The following is a 25,276-nucleotide window of genomic DNA, read 5'->3' as shown; positions in this document are numbered from 1 at the left end:
TCCACTTCTTTATTTGGTGAATGACTAATCTCATGATCATTGTGATTGAATTACTGCAAGTAGCACATGTTGCTAGCTGCTAAGTCGTTTCAGTCGTGTCCGACTCTGTGCGACCCCAGAGACGGCAGCCCACCAGGCTCCCCCGTCCCTGGGATTCTCCAGGCAAGAACACTGGAGTGGGGTGCCATTTCCTTCTCCATGTTAGTCCACTAATAAGAGCAAAGCTTATGAGTCAAATGTTAGGGCTTTGTTTCTAATCTTACCCAGCAACATTATTTAGATGATACTGGTTTTAAGTGGAGATTTGCCTATAGCATCACTAAGTGCCTCAGATGGTAGAGAATCTGCCTGCAGTGCCTGAGACCTGAGTTTGATCCCTGGTTTTAAGTTGATGGACGCTTGTAAACTTTCACGGTACAAGCTGTTTTTCTCTGCAGATAGCAATGGTAGTCCTTTTTGGCACATTGAGAAGAGATGAGTTAAGCAGCAGCACTTAACTAAGATAACTGAGTTTCTTATTTCAAATAACTCTAAGTAATAAGTTGATAAAACAGAACCTGTGAGGTACACCTTCTATCATTAATATTATTAATAATTTAAAAATCGGTCCATTTTTTGGGCTAAAACTTATTATGTATCACAGCTTATTATAAAACCAGCCAACTTTGAACCCCATCAGAGAAGGTTCAGTTATTGAATGATGTTTAGTCATGAAGTCGTGTCTGACTCTTTTGCGACCCATGGACTGTAGCCCACCAGGCTCCTCTGTCCATGGGATTTCCCAGGCAAGAACACTGCAGTGGGTAGCCAATCCGTTCTCCAGGGGATCTTCCTGACCCGGATGTTGAACCCAGGTCTCCTGCACTGCAGACAAATTCTTTACTATCTGAGCCACCAGGAAGCCTTCAGTTACTGAATGCTTCTTTATAAAATTGTTTTATCGGCAGCACTGACTCTGGCAATAGCATTAAAGTAAGGGTGCAGTTTCTTTTTGTTTAATCAATAGATGAAAAAACTCCTGTGAACAACTGCATAAGGGAAATTATTTAGCATGGTTTGAATTTGTGTTCTCAAATCTATTGATTAACAGAACAGAGAAATGGGTCTTTTGTTGAGAAACTTGCAAATAAGCTGCTAGGCATTTTCCTTTTAAGCTGTTGGGAACACCTACTAAAGGCTAAAGGTCATAAAAAGAATTTAGCTAACAAAAAGGTTTATCTCATTCAGTTTTAGCCAGTCATTAGGATCGATCAACTGTGATGGTGCTTATCCATACTCACTTAGAACTATCATTATGCTATTTTCCTTTTTCAAAAAATTTAACATTAATTTACTGTTTTGGCTGCATCAGGTCTTAGTTGCAGCATGTGGGATCTTGTTCTCTGACCAGGGATCAAACCCAGGCCCCCTGCATTGGGAGTGCAGAGTCTTAGCCACAGAACCACCAGGGAAGTCCTGGGCTATTTTCTTTTAATTTAGTGACTTGATGTTAGTATGCTTTGTTGTTGCTGTTGCAGTTTATATAGTTGCTGCTGTAGTTGCTGCTTTAGCTCATTCTTATTTGACTCTTTATGACCCCATGGACTGTAGCCCACCAGATGCCTGTGTCTATGGCATTTCCCAGGCAAGAATATTGGAGTGGGTTGCCATTTCCCACAGGGGAGCTCCCCAGCTCAGGGAATGAGCCCCTGTGGCAGGTGGATTCTTTACTCCTGAACCACCAGGTAAATCCACGTTAATATGCTTATGGTGGCTTTTAATGAGATAAATGGGAGAAGGCAATGGCAGCCCACTCCAGTACTCTTGCCTGGAAAATCCCACGGACGGAGGAGCCTGGTAGGCTGCAGTCCATGGAGTCACTAAGAGTTGGACACAACTGAGCACTTTCTGGGGCATGTATTGTCCAGGACAGTCTTGGCTGCAAATGGTGAAAAATCAGTGAAAATAGTTTAAGTGATCCTGGGAATATGTGAGCAAGTGAAGGCATTGTGAACGTTTCCAGGTTTTGCATAAATATAGACAGACGATCTAGATGGCAAAACCAAAAACCTATTGATAATATTTACCACAGAACTATGTGATAAACTATCTCTATAAGCTTATAGTCTTGCCAAAGGACTTGAGCTCAAGTCTGATGCCTCTAGACTGAGCTGTCAATTTCTGGAAATAAGAAAACAGAGGATTATGTTGAACTGTACCATGAATGTGCAATCAGTAGACTCCAGACTGGCAAACTAGACAGGTCAAAATATCTTGGGTTCTTAGTTTTAAAGCTAAAGAAAAAAGGGGTGGAGATAGCATGTACATTAAAGGGAGTAATGATATTAAATTTTAGTGGACAAAGATGAACTACAGTGCCTTGGGATGTGCATGTAGGTGGCAAAACCTATGAAGAACAGTGAGGAAGTGATTACTATAAGTGAAGATAGTGGTTACTTTCGTTGGGTGGGGGAAAGAAGGCTTTGAGGTAGGGATAGGACATATGGAGGAACTTCTGAGATCACTGGCAAAGTTTTACATTTTGACTTGGATGATGATTTGAAGAGTGGTGTTTTATGTGGTCTCTCCTGTTTTCCCCTGATGTTTAATGATGTTGAACATCTTTACCTGTTTACCATTTACATTTCTTCTTTGGAAAACTGTTTAATCAGAGATTCTACACATTTTAAAATTGGATTGTTTGTTTTTTTTGCTGTTTGCTTGTATATGTTCTTTACATATTTTGGATATTAGACACTTATCAGATATATGATTTGCAATTATTTTCTCTCACTCTGTAGGTTACCTTTACATTTTGGTGATGCTTTCCTTTGCTGGAGAAGCATTTTAGTTTGATGTTGCTGTACTTATTTTTGCTTTTGTTGCTTGTGCTTCGGGTATGGCATCCATAAAATCACTGCCAAGACCAATTTTAAGAATCTTTTCCCCTTTGATTTTGTCTAGAAGTTTTATGATTTCAAGTATGTTCAAGCCTTTAATTGTTTTGAGTTAATTTTTGTGCATGGTGTAAAATAGTGGTCCAGTTTAATTCTTTTGCTTGTGGCTATTCCGTTTTCCCAGTACATTTTTTGAAGAGACTTTCCTTTTCCCATTATATATTTCGACTCATTTATCATAAATTAGTTGACATTTCATATGTTGGTTTATTTCTAGGCCCTCTATTCTGTTCCTTTGATCTATGTGTCTGATTTTATGCCAATATCATACTGTTTTAATTATTATGGATTTGAAATATAAATATAGTTTATGGCATGTGATTTTTTTTTCCTCAAGATTGCTTTGCCTGTGCAAACATATTAATTGAAGGAATTTTTAGAAGTACAATAATAAAGGAGTTGATTCTCCAGTTATATCAATTGACTTGATATTGAGTTATTATATCAGGGTTATTATACATATTATATAATATATATGAACATTATAATAAATAAAATAACAGCTTACTTTTATACAGCACTGTGACATGTCAGGCACTGTTCTAAGTGCCTGTTTTACTATGTACTTTTGTAATTCCCACTTTATAGAGGTGATTTTGAAGTGTAAAGGATTGCTCAGACACAGGAAATTGGAGAAATAGGATATCCATAGTGAAAGTGAAAATATTTCTTGCTCAGCTGTGTCTAACTCTTTGTGACCCTATGGACTGCAGCCCATCAGACTCCTCTGTCCATGAGATTTCCCAGGCAAGAATACTGTGTGGGTTGCTGTTCCCTTCTCCAGGGGATCTTCCTGACCCAAGGACTGAACCCAGGTCTCTCAAATTGCAGGTGCATTCTTTACCGTCTGAGCAACCAGGAAAGCCCTGCAGGCGACTTAACTCCAGAATCACTTTATTTTTTTAGAATAGTAAATATTTCAATATTTGTTAGAGATGTTATAATAGATATTAATTGAATACCTATATCTATATGTTTTTCTAATCCTGAAACTTTGCTTCTCAAAATTTTCTTTGTCTTCTTTCCTGACAGGAAAGTGAATTTTGATTCATTTTTTTTAAGTTTTGCTTTGATTTGGATATTGAGGTAAAGCCATGAGCACAAGAGAAGCAGGAACAGATATTCCAATTTACAAAGATATTTCAAGAAATAATTTCACAAATTATATTCTACCAAATCAACTATGATACATTCCAAAGGCACTAACCTTGGCAGCATTTAAATTTCAACTTGATATGCATATATGTGTGTGTATATATATATATACACACACACACACGTATATATATATATATATATCTGGGGGTAGGAATCACTATTTTAAAAAATGCATAAATAGGGCCTATCCTTTTATTTCTATACAGCTATATTCTTAGCTTATGGACTACCCAATGAATTAAAATCTTCACTGGCAATTAATTTATTTTGTCCACTGTGTACATGGCATTTAAGTAAACCTTGGGAAAAGAAGCCCCAGCATGAACACCACCCAATCTTGATATGAACACACTACCTTGGGTGGTGGATAAGTTAGAACTCTTAGTTGCATTTGGCAAGAAGAATTCAGTAAAAAATGAAAGGTTGCTTTTTAGGGGAGAAATATTCTTTTTTTTTAAATTTAAATATTTTAATTGGAGGCTAATGACTTTACAATATTGTATTCGTTTTGCCATACATCAACATAAGAGTAATGAATGATGAAGAAGGACTGGGATTCAACAGACCCTTAGGAAAATTAAGATTTGAAAGGTTGGAAATTTACATCTCCTATCGGTACCACTTAGTTTTTCTGCATCAGTATTTTTCTCTCATCAAACCAGACTCCTTTCACTGTTCTGGCTCGTAGCTCTACTAAGAGCTTCCAAAATTACATATTAAAGCTTCAGGAGCTACAGAGACATAAGATGAATCTCTTGGAAAGGGACTGTTTGACTCAGCCTGGGTCAGCTAGTTGCAAACTCCTGGACTCATGAATGGTGGCAGAACAGTTTCTGTAGAAAGCATAAAGATGGAATGTGAGAAGGGATAGTTCCTAGAAGAAGGTATTTGGAATGATATTCTCAGAAGAATGGAATGGAGCCTGAAAATAAAAAATAGTTTTTCACTATAGAAATGGAAAATAAATACCAATATTTTATGCCAGTTTTGACAAAATGCTAAATATGATTTTTGTCTGCTTTATTAAGGTATAATTTACATAAAGTAAAATTCAACATTTAATTGTGTAGGTTGATGAATCTTAACAAATGATTATATTTGAGCAGTAACTACCACAATAATGATGTAGAGTATTTCCAGCACCCCCAAAATTCTCTAGTACCCTTTGCAGTCAATTTCCTCCTCTAAGTTGTTGAGTGCATTGACCTCAGTTGTTTATACTACTATTTTATTATTCTTTTAATGTCTGAAATTTCTCGAGTGATACTCCCTTTGTCATTCCTGTTATTGGAAATTTGTATCTTCTCTTTTTTTCTTGATCAGTCTGACTAGAGATTTATCAATCTCGATATTTTCAGTGAATCAATGTCTAATGATAACTTTAAAAATAAATAAGTTAAAAATCTTAAACTTTAAAAAATCTTAAAATTTTTTCAATAAAAAATTTTAATTTAAATGTTTGTAATTAAACTGTAATATAAATATAGATGTTTCTGAATTAAAATGTTCATTCCATGGTGACTGGAAAGATAGCACAATACATTTATAATTTATTATTTTTTCTCCTTTATATTTCTATAAATCAACACAAGAGTGTTATCTTCAAAGTTGTTTTTCTACTTTTTAGATATACCATTTACTAATAATATATTTATGAAATACAAGAAACAAAGTTCCACAGCCTCATCCTATATATCTGGCAGGCTTAACTTTTTGAAATGTTCATACTTTTGTTGCTACAGTCATGCATAGAAGTGAAACATTTCTTCCTCTGTCCAAAATGTTTCATGTCTCCCTCTTTAAATTTTGAGCTAAGCTTGATTGACACCCTTGAAAAATCTATGCCACAAATAATTCAATTTTCTTTTTAAACTTTTAACAAAATCTTTGACTCATTTCTTTTGTTTTTGGAAATCTCACAGTGGTGTATATATGTATGTGCATGAGTATGTGTGTGTGTGCATGTGTGTGTGTGGGTGCATGGGCATATATGCATATGTACAATACAAAATTGAAAACTTGAAGAAACAAGGATTTCTCCCACTAGACAGCCTCAGATATTCCAGAGAATTTGAAAGATTCTTGTAAGAGCTCTTAAAAGTGGTAATAGCAAGATATTACTTAGCCCTTTAGGATTAAGGAAAGACAGATATTTAGAGATGATCACTTTTAGTAATAAGGTCCTTGGCTGACCAATGAGAGAGTAGGGAGGAATGAAAGGATTAAGTATGATTCTGATTTACATCAGAATCTGTTAAGTCCATTGTTGGAGGTGGGGTTGGGGGTGGGAAGCTTTAAAAGAAGAAAGCCCTTTTCCTCTTCCATATAGGATTAGAATGCTCTCTTTAGAAATTAATCCTTTCCTTTGAAAGACATGTTTAGTTGTGTTGTGTTGTGTGTGTGTGTGTGTGTCAATGTGAACTTTCACTGAGAGAGAATTACATAGAACTACATAGAAAGCAGTCCTGGAGGGCCAGGACTGATCCCGGACTGTTCGAAGGGACTTGGGTTGTCAAAGACCGTCATAGATTGTCCTCTTGGAACATCAGGGCTTTCTAATGGATTCACTGGAAAAAATGAGCATCTTGAAAGAAAAGAATGGATCATGGAATGATATCACATCCTGTAGTTGCTAAGCGGAAGTTTCCTGAGAGACAGATCATACAGAGAAGCAAGACAGAGAACGGGAAACTTGATGCCTGTGTCATCTTGCATGGTATTATGGGAGAAGTCATGGTTAGCATTTGCTTAAAATAGTTTTAACATCCATGTCTGAATTTCTTTTAATTACCCAAACTCCAGTAAATTCTGATTCATTTATACAGTCGAGTGTAGTGAATTTGTGGAGAATTAATGGAAGGGCTCAATTGGAAGGACAGCATGCCTGCTGTTCAGCTGGGGCTGGGCTCCATGCAGGTCGAGTGGCAGCTGTCATGGACGCTGTGTTTAGGAATGTCCAGGCAGCAAAAAAGTGAGCGGTGGCTCACGGCATAGTTATCATCAGAGATGAGTATGTGACTTAGAGGCTCAGTTTCAGGGGGGACAACTTGTTAAGGCTACTTCATCTTCTCTGGTTATTCTCTTCTTGGGCATGGATTGGTGAAGGTCTCTCTATTGAGACACACACACACACTTTAATCAGTTTAACTGAACTATGTGCTATATAGTATTTATCCCTTTGGGTTGTAAAATTCTCAAAGACAGAGCCTTTATCTTTTTTTTAATGTGCAATACAAATACTTAATATGGTTCTATATATTGTGAGGTACCTTAATAAACACTTATTTATTGAATAACTTTTTATTGCATTTGAGGAGTTGCTTAGGTCATATCACTTCGGGATTTCCTCCTTTTTCCTTCCTTCCTTTCTCCCTCCTTGGTTCCCTTCCTTCCTTCTTTACCATTTTTCCTCTCTTTTCCCCTCTCTTATCTCTCTTTTTTTTTTCTAACCTTTCTGCTGAGAAGACTTTTATGTTGCTTTAGGCCATGTTTTATAGAATTAGCTTTGTGTTTATTTTTTTGAATTCTATGTTCTAGTAAAGGGTAGCATTTTCAAAGTATTTTTCCAAAGGTTGCACTTATGTTATTTTCAAGTTCATCTCTTGATTCAAGTAAGTACAATTACCTTTAAATAGACTATTATTTGATACCTGTCAAAGTCATTGAAAGATCTTAAAATTATAGCCCAGTATATCTCTTGTCTTATATTACACCAATGATAACCCACAGAAAGTCAGAGGGTTTCTATGAGTAAATTTGATTTTAAATGAAGTTTTATTGAACCTGTCCCACTCAAAATTTCTTAACTTACAAAATACTGAATGAGTCTGTTTCTCTTGGGAAAAATAAAAACAGTATTCTGGACTGAAAGAAATTCATTCTATTATTCAGCATCTTATTTGTGCCTTTTGAGTTATCATGAACTATCATATTTATTACTTATATGATTTGCTACTTTTGTGAAGTAAAAGCTTTTCAAGGTAAAATTTATAAATATATAGCATTTTCAATAGAGTCGGATACGACTGAGCACCTTCACTTTCACTTTTCACTTTCCTGCATTGGAGAAGAAAATGGCAACCCACTTCAGTGTTCTTGCCTGGAGAATCCCAGGGACGGGGAGCCTGGTGGGCTGCCGTCTCTGGGGTCACACAGAGTCGGACATGACTGAAGCGACTTAGCAGCAGCAGCATTTTCAATATAATAATATCTTTATCAATACTTTCCTTTAAAAAGTATATTTATGTAGTTGGTGAAGGCACAAAGAATAGCGGGAAAAATTCCTTCCTCACTGCTGGTTTAGTAACAGTGCTGGGTAAGGAGAAGCCAATGGCATAAAATCAAGTTCAGGATTCTGCAAGTTACTAAAGTATTGATCTCTGTTAAAGGGAATTTTAGTCCTGAGGGTTACTGCCAAGCATCTGCAAGGTGGAGAGCTATTTCTTGGTTCTTGACCATGTGTATGGTTTCAGTATGTAGGTGGAGAAAAACTCGGTGGGAAAGATTCCTCTGTTGGCAGCAAGCAATGGGCAGTCATTACCTTTCTTGGAGAGAAATGAGATAGGGTGCTCAATGGAAAGGGAAGTGCTCTCCTGGAATATGTGTCTCACTCTGATAGTTAAAGCTTTGGGGAAAAAGTCCACTATTGGAATATACCCATGTAATCCTTCCATCCATTCATGTATCCATTTTGTCATTCATTCACTCATGTAGATGCTGGCCGATTGGATGAAGCTTTTTTTCTGTTAATCCCCAAAATGAGCTGTCATCTGAGACAGGTTGTGTTCTGTGTTTCCCTTTTTGCAGATGTCAAGGACTTGATTTCCTTTCATTTTAACATTTAAAATATATTTCTTTAAAATTATGAAAGAAATTAATGTTCAATACTGAAGAAATGTAGACTAATTTGAAGAAGATTGAGAAAAAGCTAGGAAAAAGAATTCACTGTAGCTCCACTACACAAATAAACATTGCTAACTTTCTTTAGTTTCTCTTTTCTGATATGCTGAAAAGTTGGAACCGTATTAACTTCATCATCATAAGGGCACAAGTAGTAAGTTTGTAGTATATCAGCTTCCACTTTAGGCTCTGTATTCTTGGGATCCCATGTAAGGACACATAGCTGATTTAAGCAGAAAAATAAAATTCACTGAAGATATCAGATAGCTCATGGAATATCTGGGAGAGACAGAATCAGACTTGGAGGCTACAGAGTTGGAAACATCACCCATATCATACCATAGGGTTGCTTTCTTAGCGACCCCATGGTTGCCTCCAGGCACAGATCCCACAAAGTCTATTGCTGGACCTCTGCCACCGCTACTTCTGACAGCTAAATGCAGCCGCTCTCACCTTACTAGAACAGATCTTATGAAATGCCTGTTGCTTCAGCTGCATTTGAACTGAAGATTTGCAATACTACTTCTGAGTGTCACAGCCAAATCTTCTAGCCTTTACCCTGACTGTAAAGTTTCCTTTACAGGAAACTGACAAAACGAGCTCCTGGCATGGATTGAGAATATGGCAAATTCTCCAAATATAAGAAGAGCTTTGAAAGGTACCAGTGACCCTTACACATGAAAAATGCCCAATAAAATTTCCCCATGGCTATGCAACATTGCTATACCCTCTTTTCTTTTTTTTAAAACGTCTAAAAGAAGATCAACAATAGCAACAGCCAAATGCTCCATCCTATTTAAACCCAACAAACTCTTGAATAAGTAAAACCTGATGCACCCTTTCTCTAAAAGCAAGACAGCATAGAATCTCACTGGGCTTTGCATCCAGCTCCATGTGCAGTGGAGCTGTCAAGTCTTTAGCTTATAGTAGTTCTCCTGTAGTTTCATTGTGACCCTTTCATGATATCCTATAACATATGGATTAAATTATAAAGTAAAACCCAGCAATAAATAAAATAAAACACATACACTAACAAAAATGGAAATGTTAGCAAAATCCTCACATTGTTTATGTATTTTACTCAAAACATTCTTAGATATTCAAAATAAAATTAACCACCAAGAGTAACAATATCTATTTTGTTTTTTCAATATCATTATTAAAGTGTGAGACTAAGCCTTCTTCATGTCCAAAATCTAAAGATTGTTTTGGCATCTTGTATCCTAGTGATGCATATGAATTTCTTTTGTTTTTGAATGTACTATGATATATACTGTAAGAGTTAGAAATGCTTATTTCCTTTAATTGGAGTCCTAGGGTGTGGCTTGGAGAAGGAAATGGCAACCCACTCCAGTGTTCTTGCCTGGAGAATCCCAGGGACAGAGGAGCCTAGTGGGCTGCTGTCTATGGGGTCTCACAGAGTCGGACACGACTGAAGTGACTTGGCAGCAGCAGCAGGGTGTGACTATTTTCTACAGGAAAAAAGGTCCTCTATTTTATTGCTGTATCATGTGTAATTTGAAGGTAGTGTGGTAACAATTAGGGATCCAAATATAAGTTAAAATTAAAAATATTGTAGTGCTAATAATACCAAAAATTTCAGTTGAAGGTGAGCATCAGAAGGAACTTTTTTTTTCTCACTGTGGTTTTTTCTTTTTAATTAATTAATTTATTTTAGTTGGAGGCTAATTACTTCACAGTATTGTGGAGGTTTTTGCCATACATTGACATGAATTAGCCAAGGTGTATATGTGTCCCCCCCATCCTGAACCCCCCTCCCACCTCCCTTCCCACCCTATCCCTCCGGGTGGTCCCAGAGCACTGACTTTGGGTGCTCTGCTTCATGCATCAAACTTGCACTGGTCATCTATTTTACATATGGTAATATACATGTTTCAGTGTTATTCTCTCACCCCACTCCAGTACTCTTGCCTGGAAAATCCCATGGACGGAGGAGCCTGGTAGGCTACAGTCCATGGGGTTGCACAGAGTCGGACATGACTGAGCAATTTCACTTTCATGCATTGGAGAAGGAAATGGCAACCCACTCCAGTGTTCTTGCCTGGAGAATCCCAGGGATGGGGGAGCCTGGTGGGCTGCCGTCTATGGGGTCGCACAGAGTTGGACACGACTGAAGCGACTTAGCAGCAGCAGTAGCAGTGCTATTCTCTCAAATCATCCCACCCTCACCTTCTCCCACAGAGTCCAAAAGTCTGTTCTTTATATCTGTTCTTCTGCTGTCTTGCATACAGGGTCATCGTTACTGTCTTTCTAAATTCCTTATATATGTGCTAATACACTGTATTGGTGTTTCTCTTTCTGACTTACTTCACTCTGTATAATAGGCTCCAGTTTCATCCACCTCATTAGACCTGACTCAGATGCATTCTTTTTTTTATAGCTAAGTAATATTCCATTGTGTATATGTACCACAACTTCCTTATCCGTTTGTCTGCTGATGGACATCTAGGTTGCTTCATGTCCTGGCTATTATAAACAGTGCTGAGATGAACTTTGGGGTACATGTGTTTCTTTCAGTTCTGGTTTTGTCCATGTGTATGCCCAGCAGTGGGATTGCTGGGTCATAAGGTAGTTCGACTGAGAGACTTTTCACTTTCATGCATTGGAGAAGGAAATGGCAACCCACTCCAGTATTCTTGCCTGGAGAGTCCCAGGGACAGAGGAGCCTAGTGGGCTGCCGTCTATGGAGTCGCACAGAGTTGGAAACGACTGAAGCGACTTAGCAGCAGCAGCAGCAAGGCAGTTCTATTTCCAGTTTTTTAGGAATCTCTACACTTTTCTCCATAGTGGCTGTACTAGTTTGCATTCCCAACCACAGTATAAAAGGGCTCCCTTTCCTACACACCCTCTCCAGCATTTATTGTTTGTAGACTTTTTGATGGCAAGCATTCTGACCAGTGTGAGATGGTACCTCATTGTGGTTTTGATTTGCATTTCTCTGACAATGACTGATGTTGAGCATCTTTCCATGTGTTTGTTAGCTATCTGTATGTCAGAAGAAACATTATCACATGTATTCATGGCTTAGGACACATATTGGGACTATTTTAACTTATTCTTCTAAGTGATAATAAAAAAAACTTCTTTTGAATTGGATTGTGTGATTCATACTCTGTTTATATAGCTTAAAATGTGGAAAGCATGCATTTTATTTTAACACAGTTAACTAAGGAGTCATAGCTCTGAAATGAATGAATGTTGGTATGTCTCACTCAGCCTTACCTCTTCCAAAACTTCCCTTTAGAATAAAAGGTCCTAAAGCTCTCGTGAAGTTTAAGTTTTAAAATAAAGGTTTTTTTTCTCCCCATTAAACTGGACTATGACCCATAAAAAAGGTTAAAAGAGCCTGACCTCTATCAGTCCGTGCTTATGTCACAGTTGAACTAAACAAAGCTTGTGGAGCAGGAGCGCCCAGCAGTGGAAAGGATGAGGCCTCTGGGCGGAGGGGCCTGCTCCTCCATCCTGGGCCCTCCATCCTGGCCCCACTACTGAACAGCTTTGACTTTAGGCCAGGTGTCTGACTGCTCTGAGACCACTTTCCTTATTTATAAGATGGATCATCATCCCTCATTTGTTGGTGGGCTGCAAGCATTATATGAGGTAACTATATGTGTGAAGTGCCCAGAAGAGTGCCAGGAACCTGATGGTCACCTGGACAAAACAGCTGTTGAGCTACTCAGTGTATACGTGTATCAGTCTCTCAGTTGTGTCTGACGCTTTGGGACCCTCTGGACTGTAGCCTGCCAGGCTCCTCTGTCCGTAGAATTTTCCAGACAAGAATACTGGAGCAAGTTGCCATTTCCTCCTCCAGGGGATCTTCCTGACCTGGGGATAGAACCTGCATCTCCTGTGTCTCCTCCATTGGAGGCAGATTCTTTACTGCTGAGCCACCAGTGAAGCCCCTGAGTTACTTTACCTTCCGCTTTCTCATTTTCTCATCTGTGTGTCTTATAATCTTTATCTTCCAAGGCCATTGAGATGACAGGAGAGAAATACAGGGTATGTATGTAGCATTTGGCTTTTAGTAAAGGGTAGTTATTTAGGGTTTTTATGTTCCAGATAACATTCTCAATGAGGAAAAATGCTACTTCTTTTTTGTTTAAACCTGAAGAGTTGATTGTTTATTGTATTTCAGTGTTGCAAAATGGACATAAAGTTGGCTGGAAAATAAATTGTTACCTGAGGAGGAGCAGGGCCAAATGGAAGTGTAATATATTCACAGAATTAATATGTTAACTTGGTAAACAGCAATGAAATGAGAAGGCAAGTCAGGTTGTAAAGAGTTGAGGCCAACTGGGTAACACTATTTGTTGAAGAAGGTAGAATAGAACCAAAGTCTCAATTAAATAGGTCTGATGATGAGGTGAGTACTTGTCATAGTTTGGGAGAATAACTGCCAAGGCCCAAGTTACATAATTGGGCCAATTTAACCTACAGGAATTCTAGCCTGTCCCCATGGGCTCTCATTTTCCCCAGGAAAGTGACAAAGGATTGCAGGATAACTTTCTCAGCTGACTCATCTGGGTCTAACAAACAAGGCAGCCTGATGTTTCTGATGAGGAAATTATACATGTGCTTTTTTTAGGGGGAGGGGGATAAATATGGATAATTTCTGGCTCCCACTAGGCCATTTTTTTTATAAAAAAGAAAACATATTCCAATCAAGCAACAACAGGTGATCTTTTCAAACACAATCTCCTCTCTCACCACACCCCTTCTCCCAGGCTGGCACTTCCCCTTCTCAGCAGGCAGGATCACTCATTTTAAAAGTTAGGGCTTTCTATAGAATAGATGATAGAAACTCAATTTGAATTAACTGGGGTAAGAGATGAATTTATTGGTTCATAAAATTGGAAAGGCAGGGGTGTAAGTCAAGATGATCAGATCGAGAAGCTACTTTTTCTTTTCTCTCTAACATTTGCCTTTGTTTCTCTGTAGCTGTTGATTTATTCTTCTCCACTGTAAAAGGTGAAAGCAATTCTTCCCTTCATTTTCAGTTTGAAAAGTTCTAGGGCTGGACTCATTTCTGTCACAGACTTAGGCTTCAACCATGTACTGTGTGGCCACGGAGATAAGGTTAGTTCCCATTCAGATTGCACGTATGGGAGAGAGGGGAGATGTTATATTGTTCGAAGGAAGGGACCGGGTGATGGGCAGCCATTCCCAGAGTGAGCCCTGGGAGTTACCATGAGCTGGGTAATCCATCTCCTCGGTCTATGGTTAGTTAGCACCTTGCACCTAATGCTTTTCTTTTTCTTTCCAATTTCTCATGCCCTGCACATTCTGCTGGGGATGAGCCTTACTTAGGAGGCTCCCTTTGTGTACTTGTTAGAGCAGGTGTGTTGAGTACTTACAGTGCGCCTGGCTTTGGAAGGGATTTGGGGATACAAAAACTGGTTCAACATGATCTCTGTCCCCAAGGGACACATGCGCATGCACTCAAAAACGAGGATGTGCAAGCATTGTGTAACCTCTGCTGCAAGGCTCTGATGAATATTTTTAAACTTAATTGTGTAGTTAAACTACTGTAATCATAGTTTTAATTTATTGGAATTTTCCTCTCAGTGTTTCTTTGTATGGTACTCTATGGATCAAATAAGACTCCAGTGAGCTTAGAGCTGTGGAAGCTGAATGGTTGAATTCTCTGCTCCCCCATAGCCTCAGAAAGCTACATGTGTGTGTAACGACCTGTGGGCTAGTTGCCCTGGTAACACATGTGCATTCTGCCAGACCCTCAGAAAGATGTTATCTCTAATTAACCTTAAAATTAACAGACTGATGACAAAAATTTCGTAACAACTCAGAAGGAGAAGCAGAAAATATTCTGGAAACTGTAAATCTGAGGAGACACTTGTAAACCCACTGAGATAGTAAAACATTATGGGATTTCAAAAGGCTGAGAGACTACAGAGCATGAACATTAGAACAATAATTGAGTGTATTTTTCCTTCATTTTGATCCTCATATGTAAATGTTTTGAAGGAAATTAGAAAAGAGGTAGTTAAAAATGTATTTAGTCCAACATCCTTTACAGTAGATGCTAGGTACTACATTAAAAATGGAATCTACTTTTAGAGAATGACTAATTGCGTATTTTGAGCTGTCTCCTAATTCTGTCTTGGGAGTTCATTTGATTAGGTTTCCCAAAACTTACTTTATTCTCCAAAGCCAAAATGAATGCTTTGTCACACATAACTCATTATTTTGAGTCATAAAATTGGGTGGAATAAATACTTTTCCTAGCCTTATTGGGATGTAACTGAAATATAACATTGTTTAATTCTAAGGTGTACAACCTAGTGATTTCATATACATATATATTGCAAAATGATTCCCATGTATCACTTACATTACATGTATCACTTCACATAATTACAATTTCTTTTGTGTCCGTGCTGAGAACCGGGAGTTGGTGATGGACAGGGAGGCCTGGCGTGCTGCAAATCATGGGGTCACAAAGAGTCAGACATGACTGAGCGACTGAACTGAACTGAACTGAGAATGTTTAAGATCTATTCTCTTAGCAACTTTCAAATGTACCACACGGTGTTGTCAGCTATAGTCACCATGCTGTATATTATATCCCCAGAAAGTAATCATCTTTTTACTGGATGTTTGTACTCTTTCACCACCTTCGCCCATTTCCTCTATTGGCCACCCCCAACCTCTGTTCCTGTCAACGACCAATCTGTTCTCTGTTTCTGTGGTTTTAGATTTCATGTGTGAAATAGTACTGTATTTGTCTCTCTGCATGTGACTTATTTCACTTAGCATTAATAACCTCAAGGTTCATCCGTGGCAATATTTCCTTCTTTTTATGGCTGAAAAATAATAAAATACGGGTAATAATAAAAAATGATTGTGGTGGTGGTTTTAGTCACTAAGTTGTGTCTGACTCTTTGCCACCCCATGGACTGTATTCTTTAACTTTTCATCTGATTTCATGTCTTGGCTATTGGATATAATGCTGCAATGAACATGGAAATGCAGATATATCTTCTTGATCCTATTTTCATTTCTTTTGGGTATATGCCCAGAAGTAGAGTTGCTTGATCATACAGTAGTTCTATTTTTACCTTTTTGGAGAACCTTTATACTTTTATAGTGGTTGCACGAATTTACATTCCTACCAGGAGTGCACATGTTTCTTTTCTCTAATTCCTTACCAACCCTTATCTCTTGTCTTTTTTGTGATGGTCATTCTAACACGTGTGAGGTGAGATCTGTTGTGGTTTTGATGTGCATTTTTTTTAATGATTAGTGATATTGAGCACCCTTTCATGTAACTGTTAGTCATTTGAATATCTTCTTTGGAAAAATGTCTATTCACCTCTTCTTCCCATTTTTAAATTGGATTATTTGTCTTTCTGCTATTGGGTTTTTTTTAAAATTTATTTTAATTGAAGGATAATTGCTTTACAGAATTTTGTTGTTTTCTGTCAAATCTCAACATGAATTAGCCACAGGTATACAGGAAGGGATATATTCTATTGGGTTTTATGAGTTTCTTATTTGTTTTTGACTTTAACTCCTTATAGATATGCAGTTTATAAATATTTTCTCTCATCCTGTAGGATGCCTTTCATTTGCTGTGCAGAAGCTTTTTACTTTGGTGTACTCCCATTTGTTTCTTTTCACTTTTGCTGCTTGTGTCATGTCTATAAAATTGTTGTCGAGATCAATGTCAAGGAGCTTCCCTCCTATGTTTTCATCTAAGAGTTTTATGGTTTCAGGTCATACCTTTGTCTTTAACCCACTTCAAATTAATTATTATGGTGTAATATATTTTATTATTTTTCATGTGAATATCAAGTCTTTTTCCAAACCATTTATTGAAGATACTATTTTTTCTCCATTGACCATTCTTGGTTCTCTTTTCAAATATTACTTGACTGTATATGCATGGGTTTATTCCTGGGCTCTGGATTCTCTTCCATAGGTGTCTGTTTTTATGACAATACTACATTGTTTTGATTACTATAGCTTTGAAATATAATTTGAAACAGAAAGTATGATGCCTCCAACTTCGTTCTTTCTCAAGATTGCTTTGACTTTTCAGAGTCTTTTATGGTTCTGTAGGATTTTAGGATTGTTTTCTATATTTTTGTGAAAAATGCTATTGGAATTTGATAAGGATTACATTTTTTTACTGTTTTAAAAAGTTTATTTATTTTTAATTGTAGGATAATTACTTTACAATGTTATGTTTCTGTCGTACATCAACATGAATCAGTCATAGGTATACATATATCCCACCCTCTTAAACCTCTCTCCACCTCCCATCCCATCCCACCCCTCTAGGATGTCACAGAGTGCTAGGTTGAGCTCCCTTCATCATTCAGCAAAGTCCCACTGCCGATTTATTGTACATATGATAATGCATATGTTTCAGTGATTTTACATATGGTAATGCATATGTTTCAGTGATTTTACATATGGTAATGCATATGTTTCAGTGCCAGGCTCTCAATTTGTCCCACCCTCTTCTTCCTTCCCTGTGTCCACAAATCTGTTCTCTATGTCTGCATCTTTATTGCTGCCCTACAAATAGGTTCATCAGAACCATCTTTCAAGATTCCACGTATATACATTGATAAACAATATTTGTTTTTCTCTTTCTGACTTATTTCATTCTGTATAACAGTCTCTAGGTTCATGTACCTCACTACAATGGACTCAAACTTATTCCTTTTTATGGCTGAGTAATATGAAACTCCAGTACTTTGGCCACCTCATGCAAAGAGTTGACTCATTGGAAAAGACGCTGATGCTGGGAAGGATTGGGGGCAGGAGGAGAAGGGGACGACAGAGGATGAGATGGCTGGATGGCATCACTGACTCGATGGATGTGAGTCTGAGTGAACTCCGGGAGTTGGTGATGGACGGGGAGGCCTGGCGTGCTGTGATTCATGGGGTCGCAAAGAGTTGGACACGACTGAGCGACTGAGCTGAACTGAATATTCTATCACATATTTGTGCCACGACTTCCTCATCCATTCTTTTGCTGATGAACATCTAGGTTGCTGACTGTTGTAAATAGTGCTGGAATGTATTGTGGCACATGTGTCTTTTTGTATTGTGGTTTTCTCAGGTATATCCCAGTAGTGGGATTGCTGGATCATATTCCTGTTCTTTTTATTTATTCCTGGCTTTTAAAGAAAGCTACATACCGTTCCCCATACTGGCTGTATCAATTTACATTCCCACTGACAGTGTAGTGAGAATGCACTGTGGAGGAAGGTTCCCCTTTCTCCACATCCTCTCCAGCGTTTATTGTTTGTAGATTTTTTGATGATGGCCATTCTGACTGGTGTGAGGTGACGCTTCATTGTAATCTTGATTTGTACTTCTCTAATAAAAGTGGGAGAAGACAATGGCACCCACTCCAGTACTCTTGCCTGGAAAATCCCATGGATGGAGGAGCCTGGTAGGCTGCAGTCTGTGGGGTCGCTAAGAGTCAGACAGGACTGAGCGATTTCACTTTCACTTTTCACTTTCATGCATTGGAGAAGGAAATGGCAACCCACTCCAGTGTTCTTGCCTGGAGAATCCCAGGGACAGAGGAGCCTGGTGGGCTGCCATCTATGGGGTTGCACAGAGTCAGACACGACTGAGGTGACTTAGCAGCAGCAGCAGCAATAATAAGTGATGCTGAGCATTTTTCATGTGTGATAAGGATTATATTGAATCTATAGATTGCTTTTGATATTACGGACATTTTAACAATACAAATTCTTCCAGTTCTTGGACATGGGATATTGTCCCATTTACTTTAGTCTTCTATTTCATTAATGTCTGACAGTTTTCAGTGTACAGATCTTCACCTCCTTGGTGATATTTATTCATAAGTATTTTATGGTTTTTGTTTCTAAATCCCCCTTGTAAATAGGATTGTTTTCCGTATTTTTTATCAGATAATTTGTTGGTAGAACAGTTTTCCCTCATTATCTGTGGAAGATTTGTTCTAAGACCATTGTACCAAAATTCAAGGATGCTCAAATCCCTTATATAAAATGGTGTAGTACAGTTGGCCCTCCTTATTCTCAGGTTCTGTATCTACTGACACTGAGGGCCAACTTTGTATGGAAATATCACTGATATTTGTGTGTCAATTTTGTCTCCTGCAATGTTACTTCATTTGGTGACTAGTTCTAAGAGTTTTTGGTGGAATTTTTAGGATTTTCTATATTTAAGATCAGAATATCTGCAAGCAGAAACAATTTTTCTTCTTTTTTATGATTTGGATGCCTTTTCTTTTCTATCTTTTTCTTTTTTTTTGCCTAATTTCTCTGGCTAGACCTTCTAGTTCTGTACAGAATATGAGTAGTCAAAGTGGGCACCTTGTCTTGTTTTGTCTTAGAGGAAAAGCTTTCTATCTTTCACTCTTGAGTGTGGTTAGCCGTGGGCTTGTCATACATGGGTTTACCATACTGAGGTATATTCTTTGTCAATTCAATTCATTGAGAGATTTTATCATAAATAGGTATTGAATTTTGTCAAATGCTTGCATTGGTATCTGCACATTTGAGTAAGCAGTCTTCTCGTCCAGACTTTATAGATTCACTTTGGCAGGGAGAGTCCTTCACCAGTCACTCAGCTTTGGATAATGTCCTACCTAATGGGTCAGCTAGTGGTGTTCTTGGGCTAGTGGGGCTTGCTTTCAGTCCCCATTTGGGCAAAGATACCACCCATGCCCAGGTCAGGGGATGCCACTGTCTGGGCTCCATGTTTAAGTAGGTTCACTGGGTGGGCTCCCTAGTTGTGGGAGACTGCTGACCATGCTCTGCAGTCAACCGGGGCTGCTAACTTGGGCTCTCAGTCCCCTCTGGTAGGGTGAGTTGGTCGGCTTTTCCCTTGCAGGGTTGTGCCACTCACTGGACTCTTCGATTAGGCAAGGGCTACAGCCGTGGCTCTGAAATTGCTCCTAGTCAGATGGAGTCTTAGACTGTGATCCCCAACCTGATGGTGCTGCTGGATGTACTTGGTGTTCAGGTGGGACCAACAGCAGGGCTTTGAGCTTGGATAAGACCTCTAGGTGTGCTCTGAGGTCAGGTGGGGATGCAGACTATGCCCTGAAGTTGGGCAGGGCCAAAGGCTGGGCTTCACAATCAGGGAGACTGATAAATATGCTCCTCTGCTGTGGAAGGTCACTGGTCAGGCTCCCTGGTCCAGCAGGGCCTCCATGTGTGTCCTGCAGTTGAGTGGGACTTGAGACTGTGCTCTACAGTCAGAGGGGCTGCTGTCTGGGCTCCCTCATGAATTGGGCTGCCAGCTTTGCTCCACAGTTGGACAGGGTCACTGACTGATATTCTTTCCTGGGCAAGACTATAGGTGTGTTCAGTAACTGGGCAAGGCCTGGGCTGGGCTCTGCTGCTGGGAGGGTGGTACTGCCCTAAGTGTCAGCCTAGGCCTGACCATAGGCTGCCCAGAATCACTGTTCAGGCTGCTTAGTTATACGAGGCCAGAGGAGGCACCTAACAGTCAGACAGGACTGCTGGCGAGATGCCTGACCCCAGCAAGACTGTAGGATGGGCTCTGCGGCTGTCCAGTTTCTGCTCAGGCCTTTTCCTCTCATGGGACTGGATACCATAGCTGACAGTTAAGTGGGGCTGTGAATTTAGTTCTCTGCCTGAGTCGGGTCGTGGAAGCAAGCTTGCTGGCTGGTGACTGGAATTAGGCTGAACTGCCCATGGAGCTTGCTGGCTGGAGAAGAGCCACTGGCTGGACTCTGCAGGTGTATGGACCTCTGACTGGCCTCTCCACTTGCTCACAGATGTGAAGAGGATTGTGGTGGGCCAAAGTCTGAGTGTTGTTTGCTGTAAGTCATCCTTCTACTGAGATAAAGTGCAGCCTGAGCAACCCTTAGCATCTGGCTGTTGCTATGTGCCATTAACCCCCCAGCTTGTTACCAGGCAACGGTTTCCATGGGACCCATTACTGGTCCTGCCTAACTGCTGGTGGGTGCCATAGCAGGCCGCTCCCCCACGAAACCAACTGTCAATGAGTGACTGTTAGTGGGCCATTCAGCCAATGGTGGCAGAGTGGTGGTCGTCAGGTGGAGAGTGAGGTAAGAGGCCAATCCTGGCCTTCTCCCCAGGACCTTCCAGCTCACTGGGCTTGAGCTAATGGGCGAGCTGGGGGCCCAGGGAACAGGCTGGGGGTTTCCTGCAGGGCTCCAGAGCCCTTGCCAAGGCTGCCCACTGGCTGGACCCAGGCCTTGAGGCACCGGTGAAACTTTCCCCCTCTTGGCCTCTGAGACCTAATAGCAGAGGCAGTCCATCTGGGTCATAGTCTGTGAGACCTGCCCCCGATGTTTGGGTGGCCTGAGGAGCCTGAGGGCCACTTGGGTCCTGGGTGCCTGGCTCCTTCAGTGATGATGGCTGGGCAGGGTCTGAGGATCTGACCTTTCAGTTCAGTTCAGTTCAGTTGCTCAGTCATGTCCGACTCTGCGACCCCATGAATTGCAGCACACCAGGCCTCCCTGTCCATCACCAACTCCCGGATTTCACCCAAATTCATATGCATCGAGTCGGTGATGCCATCCAGCCATCTCATCCTCTGTTGTCCCCTTCTCCTCCTCCCCCCAATCCCTCCCAGCATCAGGGTCTTTTCTAATGAGTCAACTCTTCACATGAGGTGGCCAAAGTATTGGAGTTTCAGCCTCAGCATCAGTCCTTCCAATGAACACCCAGGACTGATCTCCTTTAGGATGGACTGGTTGTATCTCCTTGCAGTCCAAGGGACTCTGACCTTTAGGGAGCTGCCAATTGAGATATGCCTCCTCTTAGCTAGGATTGGACACCCAGAGGGTGAAAGTTACACCTGGGAACCTTGCCCTTTCTTGTCAGAACAAAATAACACCTGTTTTGGGGAGATTTACAGGAACATCATTACCTGACCATGACCTGACCTCAAGAACAAAGGCCCTGACACTTTGAAGCTTACAACTAACCATGTTCCTCCTTCACGTTTTCTAGGAAAGGGTTTTGCTGAGAGCTGTCAGGAGTTTGGGGTTTTTAAGGCATGATCCACCCATCTCCCTGCATGACCCTCAATAAACCTTTATCTGTTCCAAACTCCAATGTTTTGGTATTGTTTGGCCTCACTGTGCAACGGGCACATGGACTTGAGTTTCAGTAACACTATGTGTCTGTCAGATCCTCAGTGGTCAAGCCTTGCGGATTTTCCCAGCGTTCCCAGAGATGCGAGTCCCAACTGGGCTCCTTGTGAAGTGTCCCACAGGCTGTGAAGCTGAAGTCCACCCTGGGCTCTGTCTCTCCCACTGGCAGAACCACGGCCCAGGCTGGCCATCTCCCTCCCACAGGGAGTGCTGTGCCGAGTAGTCTCAGGGAAGGTGGCTGTGGTTGGAGGGTAGCTGCTCCTCTTACCCTTCCAGTGTAGTCTTCCTAGAGGACCCTCATTCTAGAATTTTCACATCCTAGAGGACCCCCATTCTAGAATTTTCACAGTGATGTCTTATCTATGATTAGTTGCTAGTTGGTCTTTTTGTGGTGGGACTGAAGAACAACTGATGTTGCCATCTTGATGATGTCACTCCCTGGGTGAAGTGTCTTGACACTTCAGTTTGTATTGGGCATGTTTTGTGCAGAAATGGGAATAACTTACTATTAAAGGGGCCACTGGTTCTAATATATAAAATTGTTGTAAACAGATATAGCTACTGTATACTTTTTGTGCCCGAATGTATGAATGACAATCAGGCATTGAAACCCTCCAGGGAAGAAGGGAGGAAAGCTCTCCTGATAAGAACTCCCAGGGAAAGTTTACAGAATTGACTAGGGAACAGATGCTGTGAAGAAGTGGATTAGTGTACATAAATATTTACAAGGAAGACAAAACATATTCAGATGCTTTCTCACAGTGAATCAAACATAGTTGAAATTAGCCAGCACTGGCATCTCCTTGACTTTTTTCTTGTTTTTTTATCTAGCCTCCCTCTTCCTTTGGTGGTTTCTTGGCAGCTCAGCATAAATACTCAGGAAATATCTCTGAAGGCTTATTCCTATGAAAAGACAAGATGAAAGTAGATTCTTCATGCTCTTAAATCAGTTGGGCTGCTTAATATGTTGCTAGTACAAAAAATTTATTCAGCCTTCAACAAATTTTTCATGGCTTCCTCATTTTTCCTTTTTCTGACATAACTTCTGTTTCATGGTGAATGAAATCTTGCTTTCAGCAATTTCAAAGTAACTTCACCTTACCCACATGATTTTAGGGATCAGAGAAGAGGCCAGATTAAATATTAACCTTCAGCTATGTTGTTCATGCTGACACTCAGGCAAATCTTGAGTTTTCTGGGCTGATGTTTGACAGGGGATCCTATTTCTTCCAGCTATAGGCTAGAAATTATAGAATTTATGCAGAGTTGAGGTCTACTTTGTGTGAAATTAAATGATCAAATGAACACTGGAAACTTTGCAAGGCATTCTTTTTTTTTTTTTATTAACCAAGTAAAGAAATCCCCTCTGTTAAAAGCTTCGAAGTTTTTGTTCTATTTTTGCTTTTCTTTCTATCTTTCTCTCACTCTTTTATTACTTTTTCTTTTTAGTAGTGATAGGGTAAGGGGAGCAGGTGTTCCTAACTGTAAATCCTGCATCCCTGATGGGGTGGTTAGGTTGTCTAAGATTTTCTGACATCTTTGTGGATTGTCTCATAGCTATAGGACATTATTTTCCCTCTATGATATATGGGTTGTGAAGTCACTGAGTTGACTATATTAAGTACCTGGGGATTACTGGGGGTTGTAAAAGAGCATGGTATGACCACAGGGTACAACATAGCAGTATTGGTTCAGATTCCATTGACAGGCAGAATTGTGTATTATGTTTGAACAATATAAGTAGAGTTAGGATCATGGCTAGAAGTTAAATTATTTTTTAATTCTTCCATTGTAATTTACATATACTTTCCTGTAAAAATATTTTATTCTTCGTAGTAGATCTGAAGTTGCTTTCTTCTCAAAGCTTAAGTTTTATAATGTGTTACTGTCATTCCAACCTAGTAGTAGTGTTTTCTTTAATTACTGTCAGAGCTGGGAATCAGAGCTTTGGCATAATTTCTTGTTTCAGCATATCACTTGGCTCTCTAGATAGATTTTATCTACTTAATTTTTACTTTTAAATAATATAAAAATCTTTTTCTTTAGAAAAGAAGTGTACTTAACTTTTTCATAAAAGAAAACTGAGATGATAAAAACCTAAGTATAATAAACTGGTGGACTGACAATTCAAAACTTCTATTAGAACCATATAACACTATTTTTTTTGCTGCTTTTTTTTTTTAACTTTGAAAGACAGGCATTATTGCGTTTCTACTTTCCTAGGGTTTGGGCATTGTCACAATATTCTCCAGGCTTTCAAAAGTTTGATAATAACTTGATCCAATTGTTTAATTGCCCTAAAATCCAAGTTAGAATTGAACAAAAGCAATTTGATAATCTTTATCTAGATATATTCCACTTTTATAACAGCAGTCTTGGCTTAGGTTTTGACTACTTTTGTGTTCAGAGGATTAAATGACCTCTTGGTGAAAATCAAAGTTAATAAAATGGTTAGCATTTAAATGATTTTTACCCTATAGCCTATATAAAGTTTCTTTTCCTATAAGGGACAATATTTTTCTGAAGTGTTTTTATGCCTAATATTGAAAGATTCACCAATCCCCATAGAAGCTTCCTGCTGAAACCTCCTGTAATGTGCTGCGAAAGGGTCTACAATAGAGCCTCTAATTCCTTATTTGTACTCCTGTCTCCTCTCTTGCCTTCCTTTTCACCTTTTCCTTTTCTCCTTGACCCTGAATTCTTTTCTTATCCATCGAAACTGCTCGAATCCCTGCTGCTAAGTCTCAGCGAGAGACTCTGTTTCCTGCAGAGGGCAGGAAATGTTGCAGCTCCTCCTTGATTGATAAGAGGTGCAGAGCCCTGCTGAGCAGCTGCAATAAGCAAATCCCTGCTTCAGTGGAAGTGGGTGTTTTTAAGCTATTGATCTCCACCTGAGAGTTTGCCTTATGCAGAGTCAGAAAGGATGACGTGGCTTATTGATGTGGTCCCTGGCCAAGCAGTGGTCATATACACTGCAGAGTGATCATGCAAATTTGGAAGGGGACCACTAAATATGAAATGATGGCATTCGGTCATGATTCATGTTGATAATAAATATAGCAACATTGCTATAGTGGCCTTTATGTTCAGTTGTTTTTGTTATGATTATTGTCGTTCAAGAACTGCATTTTCCAATTAATGG

The 25,276-nt window shown here is 39.6% G+C and overlaps 1 long non-coding RNA gene across 1 annotated transcript in view; it reads left to right on the top strand.

Moving 5' to 3' along the window:
- LOC129646181 (uncharacterized) overlaps nt 1–25,276 on the top strand; it is a 134,579-nt gene that overhangs the window by 98,589 nt on the left and 10,714 nt on the right. The gene's annotated exons all lie outside the window — the stretch shown is intronic.

The sequence above is a fragment of the Bubalus kerabau genome, chromosome 3, assembly GCF_029407905.1.
Source record: "Bubalus kerabau isolate K-KA32 ecotype Philippines breed swamp buffalo chromosome 3, PCC_UOA_SB_1v2, whole genome shotgun sequence".
NCBI classification, from domain to species: domain Eukaryota; kingdom Metazoa; phylum Chordata; class Mammalia; order Artiodactyla; family Bovidae; genus Bubalus; species Bubalus kerabau.
This window is presented reverse-complemented; position numbering and strand designations above follow the sequence as displayed.